Here is a 20,472-nt window from a genome sequence, read left to right as displayed (position 1 = left end):
GAGATGAGTGGTGGAGCAACGGAAGTCTAGAAAGGTTGTGTGGAAGGGCAGAATAGGACATTCATTGTAAAATCAGTTTGGATATGAAATAAACCTTTTCTTGTCCTGTGTGTTTATCCCAACAACAGAAAGAAAATTAGGACAAATAGTTTATATTTTTTATTTAAAAAAACTATTTCAATTATTACCTGTCCTTAGATGAGGAAGCATTGCTCAAATGCTCAATGATAATTTCAGGAATTGCTTGATAGGCTTAAATTTACCTACTATGTTCTATATTTTCCATCACCACCAATATCATCTACTAAAAATCTATTTTTTTTAATTAAAGGGACTTGTTTCAGTTCAATCAACTTTATATAGTAATAATCAACATCATTTAGAAATTAATAAAAATTTTAATAATTAGAATGTACTTACATAAACTGTTGTAGACATTAAATATAGAGATTATAGAGATGCTATACCATACCTGGCTTGTTTTATGTTTAAATACAAAGTTTGATTGTTGATGATTCTTCTTTTAATCTGGTAACATGGGGTTGGAAGATGGCTTTAATCTTTTTTAAAAATAGGAATTTCTATGTAGTTTGAGGAAGTTTCACTCTGGGGAGCAATTTCACTGAATTTAATTAAAAGAGTTTAAGCAAAATTGGGTTCTGATTTTCAGGATATCAGCCTGCAGTTTTTGTTGCTGGAAGAGAAATTCACAATAATGAAAAGAGATGACAAATAGAGGAAAATCCAAGAAAGAGGAGAAAGTTATCTCTTAGTAACTCAACAACATAATTCAGTTAGAGGAAGCTGATAGGCCACAAATTCTAGGAAAATGCAGGAGATGAGAGGGGCTATATGCTTTATTAGTTACTCTGCTGATGCTGTGATAAAATATCAAGACCAAAAACAATATAAAGAAGAAATGCTTTAATTTGGCCATATTTCTAGAGAGAGAGTGTGTAATGTAGAGAATAAACTAAGGCATGACTAGAAATGGCAGCAGAGCAGGAACTGACTGGTCATATTTTAATCCACACACAAGGACCAGAGAGAGAAGCAAGAAGGTAACACTATAAACCCTCAAATCTGCCACTAGAGACATATATACTCTAGTAAGGCTTTACCTACTAAACATTCCATAACACCCTACCAACTAGGAACAGAGTGTTTAAATACATAAGTCTGTAAGGAGCATTTCTCATTCAAAAAACCATAGACGTCTTATTTGAAGTGGAAGTAAACAACAGAGAAACATGTGGTGGATTTGAGAATGAAAGATCTTTTCTAGTTCTATTTTCTAAAGACAATAAAACTTAGGTAAATGGAGTCTTAAGAACTTGGGTGAGACTGGAAGATTTTTTCCCCCAAGAATGAAGAAAGACTTCCTTCTAGAAGCTTTCTAAACCACAAACACACCCAATACATTATTTTTCTCATAATTCTTTTTCCCTGTTCTTCAATTGCTTTCTGTTTGTTTTGTTTCTCTGTGTATACATGTGCATGCATGCATATACATGCACATGACTTGTGTGGTTATGTATGTGTATGTTAAGTAATGTGGGCATCCAAGTGCCCAAGAACATGTGACAATTAGAGGACAACCGTCAAAGTAGTATAATAACAACATATAAATGACACAGCATCTGGCTATATGTTGGCTTTTATAATTTGAATCCAATAGCTCATGCTTATGTGACAAATGTTTTACTCAATGAATATCTCTGAAGCCAATGTAATGGAATGATTTCTAACATTCTCTATTGCAGTGGAGACTGCAATAATGTATGAAATACTTGGTAAAGTAATTTTTAAGACAAATCTTGAACAAAAAGGCAATATTACTGTCACTCAGAAAATGAATGGATGAAAAATACTATGAGCCATATATTTTTATGGTTAGTGTATTCAAGTGCTTACATTTAATCTGCAAATGGCAGGAAGGTAAGGCAATTACTTTGATTTAAGTTTGACTAATGGTCCTCAATTTTCATTTAAAGCATATTTTGCAATTGTTCTAACAAAGTATTTTGTTATTTAAGTGTCTGGTTGGAAAAACAAAGCAATTTAACAGGCAGGATCCCAACTATCTCTAATATTGCCTTTCACAAAGCAGTTTAAAATAAGAGAAACTATGCTTAAATTGAGAAAAGATTACTACAGACTTGCATATTGTGTGAACTGTACACAGGTGTATTTCCCATGAGTCAGTCATTTTGCTGTATATTAAAATATATTTATATATTTCTAGTCAGTGTCCCTTTCTCATTTTATTTTTATGTGTATGTATCTGTATCGCTGTGCAACTTTTGTGCACATGTATGTAGTTGCCTTTGAAGTCCAGAAGAGGACATGGAATACCCTGCAGCTAGATTTACAGATGGCTGTTAGCTTCCTGATTTGGGTACTGAAAATTGAATTCCAATCCTCTGAAAGAGTAGAAAGCATGCTTCACTACTGAGCAATCATTCAACACTGACTTTTTCAATACTTCTAATTTCTGTATTGGTTCAGCAGTGCTATCCTTCTGCATAGTATAAATAACATATTTTTAGTCTTTCACATAATGTTTGCTTTAAAAATTCAAAGATATTATAATGCTAACACTGTAATTATATAGTCATATTTAAATTGTCAGTGTCTGAAAGATAATACTTGAAAATTGTATTTTATAGGTTGAGCTAAACTTTGAATGTGTTATTAGCATATATTCCATCTAGGTTTATTTTTAAATAACTTGAACATCACTTCTTTATGTTTTACTCAAATCCAAGATTGGTACAGTCTAAATTTCCATCATTATTATTCTCATAGAATTTTGATAATTGTTAATTATTTTTGCATAATCATATCAGTGGTAATGATAATTGTTTTCAATTAACACCATGTGCTGGGAGCTTTCCCTTGCACTTGTGGGTGTCTCTGAGGCAACCACTTGAGCAGAACATGGTTTGTGAATGTAAAGGTTGCTTACTATTATTAATATTTACTCTATTTTATTCTTAGTTATACTGGAGTCAGATGCCTATGGCTTCAGGTGAAACTTTTTGCTTAACAGTCAGGGATGATTGGGTGCTGGGGTGGAGGTTAGGTATAAGATTTATTTCTAGCCCTCCTTTTTCTTGCCAGGCAGCTAGAAGACCTTCACTGTCCTGGCTGGTTATCACTTTGTGAACTAGAAAGGAAGGAAAGGAAAAGAGTTAAGATCCTTTAAAACAGGCAAATTAGCACAGACATATATACATTAATATACCAACATTCTGGTCAGTCTCATCCTTCTGTCTCAACTACACCAGTATTCATTCATGCTTTTATACATACATATATACCAACATACTTACATATGGATAAATAGGGCAAAGATCCCCAAGCTATCACATCATCTTTCTTTTCTCTGGCCTTTTTTTTATAGACTAAAATTCTTCAAAAATTACCTATTAGATAAAATGTTACACAAAATAGAACTTGGAAAAGGATGTTGATATTAAGTTCAAAGCAGTGTTTCATTCTGTATGCTCTTTGTAAGTTCAAAGCAACACCTTCTCAGTTCCTTATCTAATATTAGTGCACACCTGTGGCTTCATTCTTGGACCTGAATGGTTTTTCTTGAACACAAGTTTGTCCCAAGCTTATGCCTTCTTTTAGTGCAATTGTGAAAGCTAATTGTATTTCTTATTATGCAAACTTTACTTTCTATATGATGGGTATTCACATTCTGTTCTTGATTCTACCTGTTGGGGATTTGATTTGTGCTTACATAGAAATTCCCATGTCTGCTGCAGGTCGTTGCCGACAGTTGGTTTTTTGACTGATCAGTGGCCAGTGGTTGAGCAGAAGGACAGGGGCTGGACTTTGTAAACACAGGACATGTGGATCGAGGGAATCCACCATGAAAGGAGTATAGGATGGACACTTCTACAAAGAAGCAGGAGGATGAAGCAGCTGAAATGTAGGTAAAAAGGGAAAGCAGGTCCATGGGAAGGCTGTCCAGAAGGAGACATGTTAGCAAAGATAAAATAGACATTTAGAAACTGATTCCTCAGTAGTATCGAAGGGAAATATGTGTGGTAGCCACATGGAGGTTCAGGAGTAGCCCAACCATTGAGCTTGCTTAATGCATATTAAAAAAATAAAGACGGCACATGTGTATTTTTCTATCTGAGACCCAGAGCATCTGGGGAGGGCTGAGTAAAATATATGACCACCTGCCAACAGCTATGAGTGGTTTAAAGACTTACTAGACTCCTTTTATTACATCTTTCAATAAGGCAAAGGCAATCCAGAGACTGCCACCCACCTTGGTATCCATCCCACATGCAGACACCAAACCTAAACACTATTGTGGATGCCAAAAAGTGCTTGCTGACAAGAGGCTAATATAACTGTTTCCTGAGAGGCTCTGCCAGATCCTGACCAATACAGAAGTGGATACTCACAGCCAACCATCAGACAGAACACATGGACCCCAAAGGAAGAGTTATGGGAAGTACTGAAGGAGCTGAAGGGGCCTTATCTGGCATCAATGGGAGGGGAGGTCCTTGCTCTGGTGAAGCCTTGATGGCCCAGTGTAGAGGAATGCTAGAGCTATGTTGAGGCAGGAGTGGGTGGGTGGGTGGGTGGGTGGTGGAGCAGTCTCATAAAAGCAGGGTAGGAGGGATGGGGTAGGGAGGTTGCAGAATGGAAACCAGGAAAGGGAATAACACTTAAAATGTATATATATATATATATATATATATGTATATATATATATATATATATATCCAATTAAAATATATAAAAAGTTGCACTCAATTGCACAACTCCCAGAGGATGCTGGACTTCCTGGAGCTCTAACATGCCCAGGATCTTAGGTGAGAAGGCCACTCACCTTCCCACAAAAAGAGATTAACTGGAACCTCTGGGACACAGGAACTCCCTACCAAGCAGTGGCACAGGTTTCTTTTGGTCTGCTAAAGTGTCCTGAGCAGACATTGGGCATCAGCTCTGCACCCAATCCCACAACACTCAAAAGAGGCTTGACTCCCAGGAGCTCAAATACACCTAGGATCAAACCTCTCCTTCCAGTACCACAACACCCAGATGAAGCTACATACGCAGGAGGTCTAATACACCCAGGAACATAGGATTATAGAATCATAGGATCTCAGGAGCATTGTCACACCAGGATTTCTGGATTCCAGAGGAAGCATAACTCCCAGGAGTTCTTATATTCAGAATCTCAGGGTCACAGAGACACAGCTGGATTCTGAGGAGTTCTGACACAACCAAGATAAAAGGAAAGACAGGTGCCAGTCAGAAACAGTAAGTGCAGGTATCAGTAGAGATAACCAGATGGCAAAGGGCAAGCAAAAGAATGTAAGCAACAGAAACGAAGGTTACTTGGCATCATCAGAACTTAGTTTCCCAACATAGCAAGTTCTGACTACCACATCACATGAGAAATTAAGACTCTGATTTGAAATCACTTCTCATGATGATGATAGAAGATTTTAAGAAGGCCATAAATAACTCTCTTAAAGTAACACAAGGGAAAACAGGTAAACAGGTAGAATTACTTAAAGAAGAAACACAAAAATCCCTTAAAGAATTACAAGAAAACAGGTGAAAGAATTGAACAAACAATCCAGGACCTAAAGTGGAAGTAGAAACAACAGAGAAATCATAAAGAGAAAGTACCATGTAGATAGGAAACCTAGGAAAGACATCAGGAATCATACATGCAAGTATCACAACCAGAATACTAGAGATAAAAGAGAGAATCTCAGGTCCAGAAGATACCATAGAAAACATTGAATAAACCAACAAAGAAAATGTGAAATGTGAAAAGCTCCTAACTCAAAACATCCAGTAAATCCTGGACACAATGAGAAGACCAGAAGATACTGGGTAGATGTCAAACAGACCTTAAGAGTATACAAATGTCAGTCCAGGAAACTATACCCTGCAAAACTCTCAGTTACCACAGATAGAGAAACCAAGTTATTCCAGGACAAAACCAAATTTACACAATATCTTTCCAAAAATCCAGCCCTACAAAGGATAATAGAGGGAAAACTCCAACACAATGAGAGAAATTATACCCTAGAAAAAGCAAGAAAGTAATCTTCTTCCAACAAACCCAAAAGATAGACACACAAATGTAATTCCATTTCTAATAAGAAAAATAACAGGTAACAACAATCACATTTCTGTAATATCTCTTAATATCAATGGACTCAATACCTCAATGAAATGACATAGATTAATAGACAGGTTACATTAACAGAAGGCAGAATTTTGCTGCATACAGGAAATACACCTCAGTGACGAGGCAGATACTACCTCAGAATAAAAGGCTGAAAAATAATTTTTGAAGCAAATGTCCCAAGAAACAAACTGGAGTACCCATTCTATTACCAAATGAAATTGACTTTCAACAAAAAGTTATCAAAAAAGATAAGGAAGGACATTTTATGCTCTTCAAAGGAAAAATCTACCAAGATTATCTCTCATTTAAGAACACTTATGCTCCAAATGCAAGAGAACCAGCATTCATAAAAGAAACTTTACAAAAGCTCAAAGCACACATAGTACCTCACACAGTAATAGTGAGAGACTTCAGCACCATACTCTCAGCAATGGATAGATCATGAAAGCAGAAGCTAAACAGAAACACATTGAAACTAAGAGATGTTAAAACCGAATGATTTGACATATATTTATAAAACATTTCATCCTAAAACAAAACAATATACCTTCTTAATAGCACTTAATAGTACCTTCTCCAAAATTGATCATAAAATTGATCACAAAACAGGCCTCAACAGATACAAGAAGATTGAAATAATCCCAGGCATCCTATCAGATCACCACAGACTAAGGCTGCTCTTCAATAACATCAAAAATAATGGAAATCCCAGATATACATGAAAACCGAACAACGCTCTACTCAATGATAACTTGGTCAAGGAAGAAATAAAGAAAGAAATGAAAGACTTATTAGGATTTAATGAAAATTAAGGCACATCATACCAAGACTTGTGGGACACAATGAAAGCAGTGCTAAGAAGAAAACTCATAGCTCTAAGTGCAAAAAGAAACTTGAGAGAGCATACACTAGGAACTTGACAACACACTTGAAAGCTCTAGAACAAAAAAAATCGAATATAAACAGGAGGAGTATATGGCAAGAAATAGTCAAACTCAGGGCAAAAATCAACCAAGTAGAAACAAAAAGAAATTTTCTAGACAGATACTAAGTACCAAAGTTAAATCAGGATCAGATAAACCGTATCAACAGTCCCATACCCCTATAGAAATAGCAGCAGTATTAAAAGACTCCACACACCAAAATACCCAAGACCAGATGGTTTTAGTGCAGAATTCAAGAAGGCCTAGCACCAATTCTCTTTAAAATAGTCTGCAAAATAGAAACAGAAGGGACACTACCCAATTCATTCTGTGAAGTCACAATTACGCTCATATCTTAACCATATAAAGACCGAACAAAGAGAGAGAACTTCATACCAATCTCCTTTATGAATATCGATGCAAAATATTCAATAAAATTCTCACAAACTGTATCTAAGAATATATTGAAACAATCACCCATCTTGATCAAGTAGGCTTTATCCTAGGAATGCAAGTATGGATCAATATATGAAAACCCATCAACATAATCCACTATATAAAAAAAACTCAAAGAAAAAAGCCCACATGATCACCTTAGTATATGTTGAGAAAGCAGTTGACAAAATTCAACATCCCTTCATGTTAAAAGACTTGGAAAGATCAGGAATTCAAGGCCCATACCTAAACATAGTAAAAGAAACATACAACAAACCAGTAGTCTACCTCAAACTAAATGTAGAGAAACTTGAAGCAATCCCACTGAAATCAGGGACTAGACAAGGCTGTCCATTCTCTCCTTACCTATTCAATACAGTACTCGAAGTCCTAGCCAGAGGAATTAGAGAGCAAAAGGAGATCAAAGGTATACAAACTGGAAAAGAAGAAGTCAAAATATCACTATTTGAAGAAGATATGACAGTATGCTTAAGTGACCCCAAATCTTCTACCAGAGAACTCCTAAACCTCATAAACAACTTCAGCCAAGTGACTGGATTTAAAATTAACTCAAGTTATTAGGTTTCCTCTACTCAAAGGATAAACAGGCTGAGAAAGAAATTAGGAAAATAACAACCTTCACAATATTCACAAATAGTATAAAATAAATTGGTATGAATCTAATATCAAGCAAGTGAATGAACTGTTAAGACAAGAAGTTCAAGTCCCTGAAGAATGAAATTGTAGATAATCTGAGAAAATGGAAAGACCTCTCATTCTCATGGATTGGCAGGATTAACATAGTAAAAATAGCCATCTTGCCAAAAGCCATCTACAGATTCAATGCAGTCCTCATCAAAATTCCAACTCAATTCTTCACAGACTTAGATAGAGCAATTCTCAAATTCATTTGGAATAACAAAAAAACCTGGATAGCAAAAACTATTCTCAACAATAAAAAAACATCATGGATCTTAACCTCCTACAGAGCAATATGGATAAAAAAACCCTGCATGGTATAGGTTCAGAGACAGGCAGGAAGATGAATAGAATAGAATTGAAGACCCAGAAATGAACCCACACAGCTATGGTCACTTGACCTTTACAAAGGAGCTAAAATCATCCAGTGGAAAAAAGACAGCATTTACACCAAATGATTCTGGTTGAACTGGAGGTCAGCATGTAGAAAAATTCAAATCAATCCATTCTTATATCCTTGTACAAAGCTCAAGTCAAAGTGGATCAATGACCTCCACATAAAACTGGGTACACTGAAACTAATAGAAGAGAGAGTAGGGGAGAGTCTCAAACACATGGGCACAGGGGAAATTTTCTTGAACAGAACCTAAATGGCTTATGCGGTAAGATCAAGAATTGACAAATGGGTCCTCATAAAATTGCAAAGCTTCTGTAAGGCAAAGGACACTGTCTATAGGACAAAACATCAGAAGACTGGGAAAAGATCTTTACTAATCCTACATTTGATATAGGGCTAATATCCAATATATACAAAGAACTCAAAAAGTTAGACTCCAAACAACCAATAACCCTATTAAAAATGGGGTACAAAGCTAAATAAAAAATTCTCAACTGCAGAAACTAAAATGGTTGAAAAGTACCTAAAGAAGTGTTCAACATCCTTAGTCATCAAGGGAATGCAAATCAAAACAACCCTGAGCTTCCACCTCATACCAATCAAAATGGCTCAGATCAACAACTCAGACAGTAGCAGATGCTGGCAAGCATGTGGAGAAAGAGGAATACTCCTTCACTGTTGGTGGCATTGTAAGACGGTACAACCACATGGGAAATTAATCTGGACGTTCCTGAAAAAATTGGACATAATATGACCTGTGGACCCAGTTATACCACTCCTGGATGTATACCCAAAAGATGTTCCAACATATAACAAGGACACATTCACTACTATGTTCATAGCAGCCTTATAATAGTCCGAATCTGGCAACAATCAAGATGTCATTCAACAGAGACACAGAAAATGTGTACACAGAAAATGTGTAAATTTACACAATGGAGTACTATTCAACTATTAAAAAGAATGAATTCATAAAATTCTTAGGCAAATAGATGGAATTAGAAAGTATCATCCTGAGTGAGGTAACCCAATCACAAAAGAACACACATGAGATTCACTTGCTGATAAGTGGAATTAGCCCAAAAGCTCATAATACCCAAGATACAACTCACAGACCACATGAAGCTCAATAAGAAAGAAGACCAAAGTGTGGGTGCTTCAGCTCTTCTTAGAAAGAGTAACAAAATACACATGGGAGCAAATATGGAGATAAAGTAGGGAGCAGAGACTGGAGGAAGGATTGTCCAGAGACTGCCCCACCTGGGTATCCATATTTCACAAGCAGTGAGGAAATGCAGACACTGCTGTGTCTGTCAGGAAGTGCATGTTGACAGGAACTTCATATACCTGTCTCCTGAAAGTCTCTGCCAGAGCCTGACATATACAGAGGCAGATGCTTACAGCTAACCATTGAACTGATCACTGGGTCCCCAGTGGAGGAATTAGAGAGAAGACTGAGCTGAAGGGGTTTGCAGCCCCATGGGGGAGCAACAATACTAACCAACTAGAGCTCCCAGGAGCTAAAACAACAGGCTGGGAACATACAAGGAACAACCTATGTATCCAGCTGTATATGTAGTGGAGGATGGCTTATTTGAGCATCAGTGGGAGATGAGTTCCTTGTACTTGTGAAGGCTGGTTGCTCCATTGTGGGGGTATTTGAGGGTGGGGAGGCAAATGTAGGTGGATGGGTAGGGGCACACCCTCATAGAAGCAGGAGGAGGGGGTATGGGATTAGGTGTTTCTTGACTAGAAATGGGAAAAGGGGATAACATATGAAATGTAAATAAATAAAATATCCATTTTGCCCTTTTTTAAAAAGCACATAATGGAACTGGCTATTGCAGTCAAGCATTTTAGACTTTTTGTCAACAATATAATATTATCTATTTTACTGAGATTCATCATGCTTCTCAAGGTCACAGTATTGTGAAATGGCCTCATGGAACTTTAAAACAGTAAAATAAAATAAAAAATCCCCATACACCACGAATTTATTTAAATCATGTTCTTTTTATTTTAAACTTTCAAAAACAAAACAAAACAAACTGGATGTCAAGGAACTTTCTGCTGAGTGTCTATGGCAGGCTACATCTAGGTATACTTACACCTAGGGGAAAAGGAAGGATCCACTTACTGGCATATGGCATGATCCTGATCAGGTATTTAATATGGGGAAGAGGGCATGTTTGTGTTTTTTCTGCAGAATACTGAAGGAGCATGATGGCTGTCAGAGTAATTGGTGAGATACGCTGATGCTAGGACAAAAAAAATGATGCTGACCTGTGAGCTTGTAAGTGTCCTGACAGTGGTGACTGGGAAGCTGCATTGGACATATGTTCCCGATTCACCATTGCTTGCCTGTATTACAGATAGGGCAAACTGCCTTGCCTCAAGTTTTTAGACCTTGTGGAACAGAGAATTAAAAAGAGAAGTTATAATGACTCTTGTATTTTTCTTAAATGTGAACTGTTATTCGGACTCAATCATGGACTGCTCTAGAAATCAATCCAATATTGAAAATAAGAGTCTACATTTGGAAGGCTAGTTCTGGACATTTTCAGAGACATATTTGAAAGTTAACTGCAGGTCTCTATGATGTTATGTTAGCAAGAGATTAAGTTGGAACAGGATCTGGATTTCAAACAAGTGTTAGTGCATGTGTTAAGGCTCTTTTAATTGTCATGTTAAAATTACTTTTCTCTCTTCTACAGTATTTAATGTAAGTTATATTGATTGTACACTCTCTAATTGTGTTAGTGTGTTGTAACCTGGCATGTCTGTTATGCATATCTATCAACCAGCTTCTGTTTTATTGTCCTGAGTATTACATGACCTTGCTATCCTGGAAAAAGTGTGCAAGTACTGAAAGGAGTCAGGCTTCAAGAAGAAGCAGGAGGGTAGTGGGCTTGATTATTGCAGGTATAACAGCTTAAATTATATTAATTGCAAGCACTACAGCTTCTGTAATTGCTGTGACACAAGAAGTTAAGACAGCTACTTTTGTCAATCATTTAGCAAAAAAATTGTAACTAATGTGTTGAGTATACAAGAGGATTTAGTTAGGCATTTGGAACACTGATTGATGCTCTTTATCCTATGCAAATTGTTGGAATGAAATTCAGAATTTAAGAGTAAGGAGCCATCTCAAGTGGCATGCCAAATATCAATGGATTTGTTGTACTTTTAAAATTTTAAATGAGAGTCATTATAATTAGAAAAAAGTTTAAAGACAATTGCAGGATATTTGGCATAATTCTAACATGATGGTGATTCTCCCAGATGTTCTTTTATTGTTGAGAATAGTTTTTGCTATCCAGAGTTTTTGTTATTCCAAAATTTGAGAATTTGAGAATTTGAGAAATGAATTTGAGAATTGCTCTAAGTCTATGAAGAATTAAGTTGAAATTTTGATGGGGACTGCATTGAATCTGTAGATGGCTTTTGGCAAGATGGCCATTTCTGGATGTTTTGTCTTTGTATAGTGAAATTATAAATTTAAAGAATGCTTCTCTGGTGAGCGTTGATGCTGCAGATACCACTGATGAGATTATCCATGGCCTAAGGTCAATATCTCGATTTTGATCAAGCTTCCAGAATGGCATACATAGCTTGATCATGCTAGCTATTTTTGTTCTGAGAATACTTTTATTCCTACCTATCATATTAAAGCTTGTCTTTAACAACATCAAAATGTTTGTAGCCAAAGTACATGGCTTGAAGTTGAAAATGGACCCCCAGACAGAGTTATTAAATTAACAGGCTGGCAAGCCAAGGAAGAGTAAGATTCTGCACAGAGCCTTACAACCTAGCATTGCTTTGGATAATACATATTCCACAATGGGTAAGAAAAGCATTCTTGTCAGAACTACCTAAGACAGCCTCAGTCTTGTTTATGAAATAAGAAAGGGGGAGCTGTGGAGAGCTTTTGGGGCTCCTTGACAGGAATATAACATTGGACAAGGACAAGGAAATGGGCTTCAGCCAGGAATCTGACATTAGGCTAGAACAAAGAATTTCAGGCAGGAATCTAAATATTAGGGTAGAACAAAGAAATAGGCTTCAGACATGAAAATGACTTTGGGCTAGGACAGGGAAGTAGGCTCAGACATTTTGGTCATCCTGATAAGCCCTTAGAATCAGCGATTACAGGATTGATCACAAGACTTTATTGCCTTGCTTGTTGTTTTACTATTTGTGTTTATTGTCTTGCTTGTTCATTGAGTATTTGTATCTATTGTATTGTTAGTTTCTCAACCTAGAACTGACTTTAATACTCATATATAATTAAAATGGTATAAAAGCAAATTGGAAAAAAATAAAAATAAAAATAAAAAACATGAAAAAAACCCAACAATCAACTCTTAAACTTTTCTTTCTATAATCAGGAATTCAATAAAAATCATTAATTCATCTAAATATTATTAATTCTTGAAAGTTCATCTTTATGTTTTTCTGTTGAAAATCTGCTCAATTTGGTGGGCTAATGCCCAGTGATTACTATATTAATTTAACAATGACAGGAAAGATATAGCAACTGCAAGAAGCAATCCAGGGATGAAGTCTGTTTGGGAACTTGTCTCATAGAGATCACCCATTTTAGACCATGCAGAAGTGGTAGACTACCTCCAATATGGCCACCTGCTAGTCTCATCCTTTCCTAGGTGACTCCCGAAAATCATGTACTTATAAAATATGTTTGTATCAATTGATTTATCTAATTCATAGCATAATTTTCTTACAAACATTATGGTACTATGGCTATATTTCTTTCTTATTTTAAAATATGTATTTATTCTTTTTCTGTCTCCCTCTCTCCCTCTCCCTCTCCCTATCCCTCTCCCTCTCCCTCTCTCTCTCCCTCTCTCTCTCCCTCTCTCTCTCCCTCTCCCTCTCCCTCTCTCTCTCTCTCTCTCTCTCTCTCTCTCTCTCTCTCTCTCTTTCTCTGTCTCTCTGTCTCTCTCCCTCCTTCCCTCCCTGTGTGTGTGTGTGTGTACACATGTGCATGTGTGTTTATGCATGCACCCACACGAGTGTTCCTGAAAGCTTTGGCATGCTTGCAGATATTTGGACAACATTCAGGAATGAGTTCTAACTTTTGACTATGTAGGTTCTAGGTACTGAATTAACATCATTTCCTTGCCAACAAGCCCTTTTACCCACTGAGCAATTTCACCAGCTCTTAGCTAGTACATCAATAACTGATACAGAAATTATTCTTTTCTCTACGTTTACATGTACATGCTTTCCTAACAATGTATATATATAATACGTATCTTTATATTTTATAAACGACAGTAATTTCCTTGTTCAAGTCTGAATAAGGTGATAGACTACTAGGTATGAATCAACCATATTTTTCTGCTTCCTGGAAATACCTTAAGTCTTTCCTTCACCCCTTTCATGAGTGCTTATCTCTCTGCATTATCATTATTAACATTATTTTAGAATTTATTGTATTATAGCATTGTTGTTCAGAAGGACACATTATGGTAAATGAAAGACTAAGAAAAATCTTGTCTGGAATGGCTTGATTCTTCAGATGTTTCTTTGAACTTTTGGGGATCACCTATTTGTTTTTGCCATTTATTTTTTAGACTTAAGCCAGACCCGCTATAACCTATGCATTGGTTTAGTTGACCAATGTTTGAAGATTATACCAAGTAACCAGTGATTTTATTGAAAGGTGATAGAAGTACAATGAAAAAAGCTAGTTAGCAATGGTAGGTCCTTTGAGGGCTTATCTAGACCTAGCCCCATCCTTTCTAATTTTTCCTCCTTTGTAGGAGGTAAATGGGCTTTTCCAGGTACACTTCATAGGAATCTCAGCTTCATTACAAGTCTAAAAGCCTTGGGGCAAAAAAAATAGAGAGTAAGGCTTTGACTAAGAAGTAAAAACAACCTGTCTTTAAGAAAATAATTAACCTATGTATATGTTACTGTAAAAGCAATCAAATACTTTATAGTAGTTATTTGATATGTGCATCTGAGAGAAATCTTTCAATATGTGTTTAAAGAAAAGAAAAAAAGTACTAACAACAAAATAGGGATAAATAAAACTATCTTTTTATCCCAAAAAACTCAAAAATTAAATTGTATATTTCAGGTTTAATTCATTCAAATACTCAAAACATATATCAACAGAGTCTAAACATATACTGTCAAATTTACTTTTAGATAAATTACCTTTGTTTTATTTTACACAAGATATTTTAGGCAAAAAAAAAAATGTACTGCAGTTACAGTCTATTATTTCAGCTTGAAGACTAATAAGAAAACTGAATATATCCAATTTGCAAAAGTTAATAAAATATCTCCAGTGTGACTCTCATTGGCTAGAAATGGGCTATAGTGCCATTGTTGATCAATTATTGTTTCCTGGAGGATAGGATATGTAGATTGGCTTAGATTGAGATCTGTTGTATATCCTAGGGAAAAAAAAAAAAAAACCTGCCCTCTAATTCAGTCTTCAGTAATGAAAAGGATATGGCAACATGATTTCACTGGGTTTCAAAAGGAAAGCAAATGTTCATTGTAATTTCATTTATTTATTTATTTATTTATTTATTTATTGGTTTTTCAAGACAGAGTTTCTCTGTATAGCCCTGGCTCTCCTGGAACTCACTCTGTACACCAAGCTGGCCTCGAACTCAGAAATCTGCCTGCCTCTACCTCCCAAGTGCTGTGATTAAAGGCGTGTGCCACCATGGCCCATCATTCATTGTAATTTCAAAACTCTGTATTTTGTTGCTGTTTTTATGTTATTCGTGTGTGTGTGTGTGTGTGTGTGTGTGTGTGTGTATGCATGTGTATGTTTATCTGAGTCTCTGTGTTTCTGTGTCTGTGTGTGGTGAGGCACATGGTACAAGTTGGCTTGTACATATGAAAGCTTGTGGTCAGCAGTAGGTATCTTTCCTCAGAAGTTTTCACTGTATTTTAGTCAGAATCAGGCTCTCATATGAACGTAGGGCTCCCAAAATTTCAGCTAAATTGGCTAGCCATAAAGCTCCAGAGATCTTCCTCTCTGACTCTTCAACACTGAGATCACACTTGTGCTTCTGTTTCTCACTTTTTAACCTATGTGCTTAGTATATAATTCATATCTTCATGTCTATGTAGAAAACACTATATCAACTGAGCTATCTTACTAGTAATTTCTTTTGATTTTGATTAACCCATTGATTTGAAGTAATTATTCATTGTGGGAAATTACTTACAAAGAGAAACATATTCAAAGACAATTGTCAGTTTTCTTCAGTGGTTTAATCCATGATAAGTTGTCAAGGCTCCATCAAATGACCCTCAATTTATGCCTATTGATTCCCATATAAGAAGCACAGATGGACTCAGTATAAAAAATAAATAAATAAAATAATAAATAAATAAATTATATAAAAGAGTTTGAGAGGAGAGGATTGGAATCAAAGTGTGTGTCCAGATAGAATTAGAAGGAGATCTTCTGAGTAGATGTGGTGTAAATCCCTTGCATGCACATGTGAAATTACCAAAGAATATTTTTTAAAACAAAAAAATGAATTATTTAGAAACAAGAAAGCCCTAAGCAAATGAAACAAATACAGGTAGCACCCACCTATCTCTTTTGTAGCATAGATCCATCCCTGAAAAGTCAATTCCCAGTTCACAGATTAATTCTCATCTCTTTCTGCATGCTGGCTTCATCTTGTAACTAGGTCTCCCCGATGGAGTAACATGAGTCACACATGCTTCTCTGGCTTGAGTGTTTCTGAGGAAGATTTTGTGCTTTCTTTTCTTTCAGTCCTTTAGCTATCATCTTAATCGAGAATACATACACACACACACACACACAGGCACACACACACACACAAATTCAAAGCCATTAAATGGAACAAATGTCTGTCTCTGAATCACTATATGGAGGCATTTATTAGGAACACCTGAAATGGACTATGACATAAGGAACAAGTAATCTCCAGAAAACCTGGGCTTGACTAGCAATTTCTAGTGCTCTAATAACTACAAACTCAAATGGAAATTGGATATTTTTTACTCCAGCTGTTTATCTTTTCCACTTCTATTATTACCACCTGATTGAAAGAGTAAAGAAGTTGTGGAGCTTATTTATTTCTTTTGATATGAAAATGGACCTCATATTTAGAATGAAAAAAACAAGAGAATGAAACCCTTTCATTTTATAAAATACAGCATTATGAATGGAAATTACTACTCATAAAAATTATCTCAATATTCTACCTACTACCAATTTTAAATTGTCTAGACTCACTTAAAAGAAATTCCAGACAGGTGCCAGAAGAATAGGAATAAACACACTTTAATATGTGCAAGGAGAAGTAAGTGGTTATAGCTCAGATTATCTCAAGTCCAATGTTTGAAAGAAGAGCTATGAATGAGGAAGAAGGGAAAATTAATGGGAATTAGATTGCAAAATGCATTGTAGGTAACAAAATTAGTTTATATACATAGCCTTAACATGGTATTTCACCAAATTTTTTATCCATTACACTACCCTTATAACTTCCATCATGTGTACATACATATACACACAAAAAGACACACACACACGTAAACACACCACTTCTATGCACTTCTCTGGTAGTTCTATATGTTTCTCTGTCCATCAGATCATCATATGAAGGAAGTGACTCTATATACCTCCTTCAATCCCTAAATCATGATGTTTAACAGATAAACATTTATAAGGAAATCACAAAATCAAGGATCTAATAGATAAGGTAAAGAATAGATTAAAAATGATTTTCTTCAAATAGTTTGAACTTTTCCAAGATTTTAACACACACAATTTCAGTTATCCACATCAACTCTTGTCTGAAAATACTAAGTAGAAATTTTCAGGAAAATAGAACCTATGTACTATAAATAACTTTCACCAAGAATATTATTAAAGTTTTAATTTATTTCCCTGAGATTTGCTGTTTTAATCTAATTGGTTCTCACTTTTGCATTACATTTTGCCTTAGAGAAGCATCCATATGAATGATACAGTATATATAAGGCTGGAGGTTGTCATAGTTAACTTTCCTGTAGCTCTAATAAAATACCCTGATATAAAAATTAAGGAAATGTTTGTTTTGGCTCATACTGTGAGGGAACATGGATATTACAGCATAGTTAAAGGAAGGTTGAGGAACCTGGTCACATTGCACCCACATTCAAGAAGAACAGAGGTGCATACTGATGTTCATTCAGCTTTCTTTTTTCTTTTTTTAAAATTTTTTATTGGATGTTTTATTTACATTTCATATGTTGTCCCCTTACCCCATCCCCCACCCACCCAGGAACCCCCGATCCCCTCACCCCTCCTCCTTCTTCTCTGTGGATGTAACCCATACCTCCCCCCTTCCCACCCCCCCACCCTCAAAATTCCCACCCCCTGGGGCACTTTATTCCTCTTATTTATGCCAGAGCCATAGCCCATGTAATGGCAGTACTCACATTTAGGACCTATTTTGACAACTTACTTAGCATAATATATACCCCTACTAAAGGAATGCCAGAAACTAGTTGCGTTGATAGATTCTGACATGCCTCTCTTATTGCCTGATAACACTGCAACATTCCCAGAGTAACTGACTATTTAGCCAATGCTAATTACCAAACCTTATGAGAGACTTATGAATAGTTGCTTGCTACAAGTGTTCAGCATTTATACTTGCAAGTCCTCAAATGACCCATCCATTTGTATTTTTAAGTAGATGACTGTCTTGTGGAAGAGACTTCTGTGGGATAAATGGGAAGAAGGAGTTAGTATCACTTGCCACCTGAAGCCATGAGCCATACCTAGGAGCTCATTTTTCTCTTCTAGTGCACTTTAAAACTACTGTCTTTCAAATGCATAACAGTTTAAATAGGAGAGTTTTAATTTCAATAGAGTTCCCTGAAAATGTACTTCACAGAACTTAGACAATAGGAATTGGTTACAAGCACTTATAAGTCATTGCTTTGACTTGTTCTACTCTCAGGAAGAAGAATGTGACATCTGCATTACTGCAGGGTGATCAGAATGTTTGCTCACGGACTGTGAACAAGAGTTAAAATATACTACACTATTCTTTACTTTATCTTTGGTGATGGATAAAGCTAAGCTTTGTGTTGCTAGCTGTCACTGGATCCTATGCTGGCACTAAAACAATATTGCTAATGAGAGACAGTTTGGATCACACAGGTAGACTCTATTCCCTGTTTTCCTAAAATACAAAGAAACCTTCTTAGTGACTGTCTTAGTGTTTTACTGCTGTGAGCAAACACTATGACCCTGGCAACTTTTATAAGGGCATTTAATTGAGGCTAGCTTAGAAGTTCAGAAATTCAGTCCAATAGCCTCAAAGATGGTAGTATCCAGGAAGGCATGATCCAGGAGGAGTTGAGAGGTCTACATCTTCATCTGCAGGCCTCTAAGAGAAGAATGACTTTCAGGCAGCTAGGACTAGGGTATTAAAGCTGACACTCACAGTGACACACCTACTACAACAAGGCCACACCTCCTAGCAGTGTCACTCTCTGGCCCAAGCATATACAAACCATCACAATGACTAAAACGCTCCTACTCCCTCTTCTTTTTCACTTCTTCCACATTTTCTTTATTCTAAGAGCACACTTGATCTCCTGGTAATTGCCAGTATGGAATGACTGTGATTTAAAAGCTAATGCAGTTGGTTTGTGATTTCTAATAGGTTAATTTAAAAAATTGGATAATCTTATCTGCTTTGCAGAATTTGTTGATAAAAGAGTATGAGACCTCTCAAACAGAAAGTATTAAGATGAGTGTTTTCATTCTCCTCTCCTTGAATTTGAAATTTGGCTATTTGGAAACTGAAAGCTTTATATCATCTTTTCTATCTAAGAAAATACATTATTCACACTTGCCATTGTTCCTCTAATTAGCACTTTACTAGAGATTACTCATGACTTGATGAAGAAAGAGGTACAAGAATTAAACATAGTGATTTGGAATCAAACACAGGTTTACTATTTCTAGATATTTAGCTTTCATTAGTACATTAGAAACTAAAGTTTCATTTTAAAAGATCTCAAAATGGGACGGATTTTACAGGATTTCATAAATGAAGAACCCATGACCCATATTAGATGGCTGGAAAATAGAGGAGAAAACTGGAACATAGCTAGTCATTCTCAAACAGAGACAGCCTGCTCCTTGCCCAACACCTCTAGATTCTATTGTGTCATCTGAATATAAAAAAGATGAACCAATCCAGTAAAGGACACATGTGCAGGGAATAACTTCTAGCAGAAACTTAATATCTGTAGATAAGAATACATAACAGCAAACACCAGCTAGTGGATGTGGATGGTGTTTTAGAAAACACTGACTTCAGAAATGAGATTCTCCAGCTCTTTAACTATTATGTTATTTGGATATTTTAATTTGTTTGCCCTCAGGTAATTTATTAGCCAGGAGAATACAGAATCAAAGAAATGTTTTCCACAACCTTATTATTTACATATTTCTAATAGTAAACTACAATAATTCTAAATAATTTTGCTAAAGAATATAAATTATGCATAATCACTGTGCTGTAAATTTTCATACATACACATAATGGATTTGGGTCACAATCACCACTATTACCCTCTCTAGCTCCCCTTTTTATATCCACTTATTCCTCTTTCCTTAACTTCCATTTGAAAAACAAACCCCTTTGTGTTGTTTTGAATGAGATATGCCCCATTGGGCTTATGTGTTTTAATCCTTGATCTACAATTGATGGGGCTATGTGGTTGTGTTACATAATGTTTAGGAAGTGCAGCCTTGCTGGAGGAATATACTTTCCCTCTGTCCTACTTTCTGTCTTCTATCT

The sequence above is a fragment of the Grammomys surdaster genome, unplaced genomic scaffold (assembly GCF_004785775.1).
Source record: "Grammomys surdaster isolate TR1022 unplaced genomic scaffold, NIH_TR_1.0 125973, whole genome shotgun sequence".
In the NCBI taxonomy this organism is placed as follows: domain Eukaryota; kingdom Metazoa; phylum Chordata; class Mammalia; order Rodentia; family Muridae; genus Grammomys; species Grammomys surdaster.
The sequence above is the reverse complement of the archived record's forward strand: the minus strand, read 5'-3'. Positions refer to the sequence as shown.